Source organism: Thunnus albacares, chromosome 11 (genome assembly GCF_914725855.1).
Source record: "Thunnus albacares chromosome 11, fThuAlb1.1, whole genome shotgun sequence".
In the NCBI taxonomy this organism is placed as follows: domain Eukaryota; kingdom Metazoa; phylum Chordata; class Actinopteri; order Scombriformes; family Scombridae; genus Thunnus; species Thunnus albacares.
In genome coordinates this window covers 2,040,826-2,046,717 of record NC_058116.1, presented here as the reverse complement: position 1 = coordinate 2,046,717, position 5,892 = coordinate 2,040,826, and the positions used below count along the sequence as shown (strand labels likewise).

The 5,892-nt window shown below is 38.6% G+C and overlaps 2 long non-coding RNA genes across 8 annotated transcripts; both read right to left on the bottom strand.

Moving 5' to 3' along the window:
* Positions 1 to 338: 338 nt before the first annotated feature.
* On the bottom strand, positions 339 to 756 carry LOC122992420. The gene is made up of 2 exons (XR_006406045.1): positions 663 to 756; positions 339 to 527 (listed from the first exon to the last, which is right to left on the bottom strand). It is a non-coding gene; the product is annotated as an uncharacterized LOC122992420 (long non-coding RNA).
* A 144-nt stretch (positions 757 to 900) lies between these two features.
* On the bottom strand, positions 901 to 5,393 carry LOC122992419. Of its 7 annotated transcripts, none has more exons than XR_006406040.1 (5): positions 5,185 to 5,393; positions 2,733 to 3,651; positions 1,446 to 1,968; positions 1,081 to 1,241; positions 901 to 961 (listed from the first exon to the last, which is right to left on the bottom strand). It is a non-coding gene; the product is annotated as an uncharacterized LOC122992419 (long non-coding RNA). The 7 variants fall into 7 exon arrangements; XR_006406042.1 differs by having other exon boundaries at positions 1,446 to 1,926; XR_006406041.1 differs by having other exon boundaries at positions 1,446 to 2,757; positions 3,119 to 3,651.
* Between the last annotated feature and the right edge of the window lie 499 nt (positions 5,394 to 5,892).

Genomic DNA, 5,892 nt, shown 5'->3' with positions numbered 1-5,892 from the left:
CAGCCACGTATATGCTGCAGCATTTGCCTGTCCAGCAAACACACAAAAGTGCTCTGAGCATCTTCAATATTGCGCTTAGCATGTGCTGTGGGGCCAGCGGATTCCATCAGGACATTTTGGGACTGCTGTCTCCCAGAGTGTCCTCCCAGCTGGATGGCTGGATGGTTCCATCTTTCCCTTGCTCACATAGGCTTGGGACTGCAAAACATAAATAAGTGTATGTATATATGTATATATATATAGATATAAATAATGTGCGTAGTTGTTCTAAAATCACTGTAAATCACAGCCACAAGTAGCTTTTTGCCTTGATTTCACAAAATAGACACACAGCAACATAAATTGCGATCATTTATTGATAAAACATTCTTCTGCCATGCTAATTAGGCTTTAGATATTCATTTTCAAATAAATAATTTTGTTTTCAGAGATGGGTCTACACATGTTTGTGTAGTGTTTCGCAATAAGCCTACTTGCCTCTGGAGATGGTGTGAGCGCTCTGGCTTCATTAGATGCCGGTGTTTGCACTGTTGAGATTTATTATATTGTCATTTTTTATATTTTTTATGATACAAAATAGGCTACAACCTTGTTTATTGTCTGTTGGTGTTTGCATTTGTTATAAGATGAAAATAGCCATGAGTGTCGGAAGACGCTCATACGTCTCTTTAAGATTAGTGACCTCTCTTGACCTCCTCATCTGAGACAAGTGCTGGATCTCACACTTCAGTTTCTTGTGCTCCAGGTATGATGATAGTTCCTGCAGAGAGGGAGGGAGATTTTGAAAAAAACAAAGTGAATAGTGACATAGAATTGAATACAGGAGAATGTATTTTTGTGATCAGAGCTATTATGGTCTATTTCAGACCTATGAATGAAATGTGTGAGTGAATTTTATGATCTTGCAGTTTCTTCATGGTTGGCTGGCTTCTTTGGTCCAGCAGACTCTCCTCCTTCCCATCTGCATACACACAAACACACATACCCCAAACATTAATGCAGAATGTATAAGGAATGGCAGCTGCCATGAGTACAAACGAGTCTTTTTGCTTGCACTAACTGCTCTCACAAATAACACACATGGTGCCTTGATAGTTTGGCTAGCCCAGCCTGTAGTTGCTCCCTGCTGCTTCTCACAGCCTGCAGGGAGTTCTGATCCTTCTTATAGCCGCTGTCCATCTTTTTCACCCCTGTGTGCTTGGTCTTCAGCATGCTGGGCATGCTTCAGGGTCATTTTGGGCCTGGACAGAAAGGAAGAGGACAGAGACAAGACAAGATATATTAACTCTGTTAGAAATCTATGATAAGTCTGTTATAAGACCGAGATCAAGTCTGTTAAAGTTTGAGAAACAATGTGCTTAAAAAGTATATTGAAATCACAGAGCATAAAAGTTTGTACTGAAAACCTGATACTGAATATAGACTGAACCAGAACCTTTCCTCACCTGCTTGGCTTCAGTATCAGCCTTGCTGATGTCATTCTTGCAGGTCATCATCTTCTCACCCAGTGTCACCTCCTCTCCATCCTCATTCATGGATAAACCTGCACTGACAATTTTCTGCACAATCCCGGTTCAAACCCACCCAATCACTCTATATAAAGCAAGGAATCTCTGTCTGTCTATCTGTATGTATGTTTGTCCTTTGCATATCTTGAAAACTGTTAATCTGATCTACTTCATACCTGGCGGATGTATTATTGGGGACTCAAGGAAGTGCAGTGTTGAGTGTCAAGTTGTTTGGATGAGCAGTACTCGAGAAATATATAAAAATACCTCATAAACAACGTTGATTTGCTTTTTCTTCTGCCCATGGAGTCAATGAGCGGGGGTTAGGGAAAGGAGAGGGCTCTGCAGCTCTGTAGCTCTGCTGCTGCAGCGGACAGGTTCAGTTTTGGCGGAGCTGCTCTGCAGCTGACAGGTCCAGCTGACAGACAGGACAGACTGTGTCAGCGGAGCTCCGGTTACACTGCAATTTAATGTTTTAAAACAAGATTTTTTAACAGCTGATAACAACCATAGGAACAGACAGCTGGAGAGTTGAAGAGCTGCAGGGCGAGATGCAAGGAGTATCTCTGTTGTTTTGGTGGCTGCCAGCAGCTCTTCCTCCCGTGGAGAGTGGCAGATGGAGAGATTGCCTCCAGCAGGCCAGTGCCACAGTTAGCTGCTGAAGTTAAAACTGTCTCGATCAGCATATATTTGAAAATGAGCATGGGGCTGGGGGAGGTGGGCATTATCATTCTACCATTTATATAAATGTCATGACGTAGAGACCTCCCAAACAGTTGACTCTACGTCAACATTGGCCCCACCTTTTTTAACCAGCAGATGACAGGTTGAGCCATTTACAACCCATGAAATGCCGATTTTTATAAATTTGGTGTCAATGTCAATATTAACACCAGCATTGATGTGTTTCATCACAGTACAGTCATATAATTTAGTTTACAGCTCAAAAAACACATTTTAGTGTGCAGCACCTCTTTAAACTGCCATCGATTGTTCTCTCTTGTCTTGAAGAATTATATAATATATATCATCTTATTGATATTTATTTGCTCTTGTCTTTATTTGCATATTTGGTATTGAAGTAATCTTAAAGTAACGGACTGTACTCAAGTTGGATTAGGTTACTGATTACATTTTTTAACAAGTCATTAGTAATTGTATCAGATTACATTTTAAAAGTAACCCTGCCAACCCTAATGAGGACCACCTACTGTCTGGACCTACCTCACTGCATTCTTCTCTGGATGAGCTGCAAATCAAAAGCCTCACATGTGAATAGGCATGAAAAAAAAATCGCTGCTGACCTAAGTTAATTAAGTCGGCCTACTGTAAATACAACAACACAACAGTCTAATAATAATCATCCAAAGTGTTTGAAATATGAAACTACACAAATACATAACAACACTTAATAACAATTAATAAATTAATAAAAATAAACACAAAATAAAAATCGAATCAAATTTTTTTTCAGAATGTTTTTCTTTTTCATTCTCTCTTCAAATCCAACAGTATTAGTAACAGTCAGCTAAATGATAAGATTTGGAGTTGGCTATTTGCTACGGCTCATGTGAACTGTGTAGGGACTGTGTAGGCTGACTGTTGTCTACATTAAGTCCAGTAAAGGTGGGCGCTGGAGGCTGGAGGGACGCTGATTCAAGCAGACATGCTTCTGCAGGTGGGGGGACAGGTTGTTCAGCTGTATGAGGGAGGGCTTGTGCTGCTGGTGGAAGAGATGCTAGTAAACCGTTGCTGGAGCTTTTTCTGCTGTTCCACTCTCAACCTCACATGAAATGCCAATCACTGAGAGGGATGTCCAGTACTAGTGATGAGTATGGCCCCATATCTGACTTTGGTTCACCTCTTGTTGGGGACATGTCGTGGAAAGTCCTCAACTGCTTGCATTTTTAAGTCGCTCCACTTCTTCCTAACATCTTTAACATCCCTGTGCTCCTCTGCTTTTGCATTTATGACATCTGTGATGTCCTCCCATATTTGTGTTTATTGGTTACAAAGTTGTCAAAATTCTATTCCAATTATTCTTTGTTGTGTTTATATTTCAAGAGCAGGATGATGATTTCTTCATTTGTAGTCTTTTTAAAGTTTTTTTTTTCTTGGTCTACAGTCAGAAATGTCCAAATCCCTGAAACAGTACACAAACTAACATCAACATGGCATTGCACTATGGTATAGAGCTAGCAAAGCTGGTAACTTGACTAAACTTGACAGATTAGACACTAATGCTATAGTGTTGGCAAGCAAATATATAGGACCCAATGACCAATAATAGGGTACCGTTATATTACCCTATATTGTAGTTGATGGTTTCACCACTCGATGTCACTGTTGTTATTTTGCACTGGCTGTAGATTAAGGTTGTAAATTAGTTATCACCTAATCCTTTGTCCTAGTTTACTTACCTTTTCGTTGTTGTTTGGTAATCATTGTTAGCTATTTTAGCCAGTAATTTTAGCTGTTTAGCCATTTAACCTCTTTGCTATTGTGTAGCAAAGTGTTCAAAGCAAGCAGCAACCTCCAGGGCTGAAAAATTAAACCAATGTGGAAGTGCCAAAAACCGCAGTTCCTCGAATGGCCACTTGAGGCAGGCTCCAAAAGCAAGTCAATCCCCATAGACCCCCGCGTTAAAATGCCAAACTTTAACCCTAACCCTAACCCCTAACCCTAACCCTAACCCTTGGTACAAAAAGTGGTTTTGGTCTCTATAGCTAATTTCCCCTGTTATGACAACTGTATGGGGGGTGAATTTTTTTATAACTCACCCGTTTAAATTTTATTAAACCGTAAAGTTATGCATAATGAAGGACATGGCTGCTTTGAATGACAGGTCCGCCAGCCGCTAGGTGGCTTGTTTCAGCCATTTGGCCTGCCTCTTTGCCCATTTTTCATTGGCTAGGAGTGAGGCAGAGTCACGCACTGCAAAGATGGCTCACTTTGAGCTTCAAAACCGCTCTTCAGAAACAGGTGACGTCACGGTAACTACGTCCATATTTTCATACGGTCTATGGTTCAAAGACCATTGGGCAGAGACTTGTTTTTGCACACACTTCAGGAACATGACAGGTTGTAGCCTACATGATAACATTACATTTAAAACAATAATAAACAGTGATTGACAACAAAACAAGTACTTTATTTTTAACTTGGTAAATTATAAAGCGATGATGAAGAGCGCTCACCACAGATGTAACTTAACGAATAGCAATAGTGTTATCATTTGGAAATATGAAAGCCCTAATATGCAGTAGGCAACAACCTTGTCCCAGATTGTCAGCCTGACTGTTTTCATTCTCTTTATGTAATTTGACAACACATAAATAAACTTCGCATCAAGAACAGTGCTTTTCCCTGACTGGCCACAGAAAATGAAATGTCATTTTATGTGACAATATTTTAGTTAGTGTGGACTTTATGCCAGTGTAGCTACGATGAACCTTATGTCTCTGGTGCAAACATCGACAGCTTTAGTCTCAAACGAACTAGTTTCAATATATCGCTTATTGTGCAACAGGCTGCTGACCACTACATTAATTAGCTAATTTAGCTTATGTTAGCAAACTGTGGCGTTAGCATTCAACTCATAGCACTAGCATGATGCACTTTAGTCACTTTTTTTGTATAATTGACGTTATGCCTTTCAATTATTGACTTAACTTACCTTTAAAAGTTGTGGCATAAAATGTAATTCTCTCTTCTTTCTTCTTTTTTTCGTGTAAGTCTCTCTGCTGTGCTCGCTCACAGTCTTTCTACCATGGATCCATGGTACCATAAAGCCATAGACATGCAGAGCCGTTACACTGTCTGCAGTCACATGTTATCTCAAGAGATGATCTCACCACTTGGGTCTGTCTTGGTCTGGATGGAACAGAAAATGGGCTTGATAATGTTATATAATTTATTTTTATGTGAGACATTTATATTTAAAAATATGAGAAGATAACTATATATAATTTTAGTCAATCATAATATATAATTATTGCATATACGGTATTATTATTATTATTATATTTATCATCATGAATAATAATAATAATATCTACTATTATTGTTGTTTTAGTTTTATATTTTTAACATAAATTTAGATTTTTGAAGTGTTCTTATGATCAAAATATAATAAAATGCTACTAAAATAATAATGATCATAATATTAATTTAAAAGGCAGAAATTTATTTTGTATGTTATATTATAACATGATATTATGTTGATTCAACATACATATCTTGTTAAAATGTCAGTGTTGATTTATAAGTATTTTGTTAACCTTTTTACAACCATAGAACTGACATTATTTCAACCACATTTCAATGTTTAAAGTCGGTCAAGTGCCAGCAGGGAATGCAAATGATTGGATGAGGGGTCCAGCAA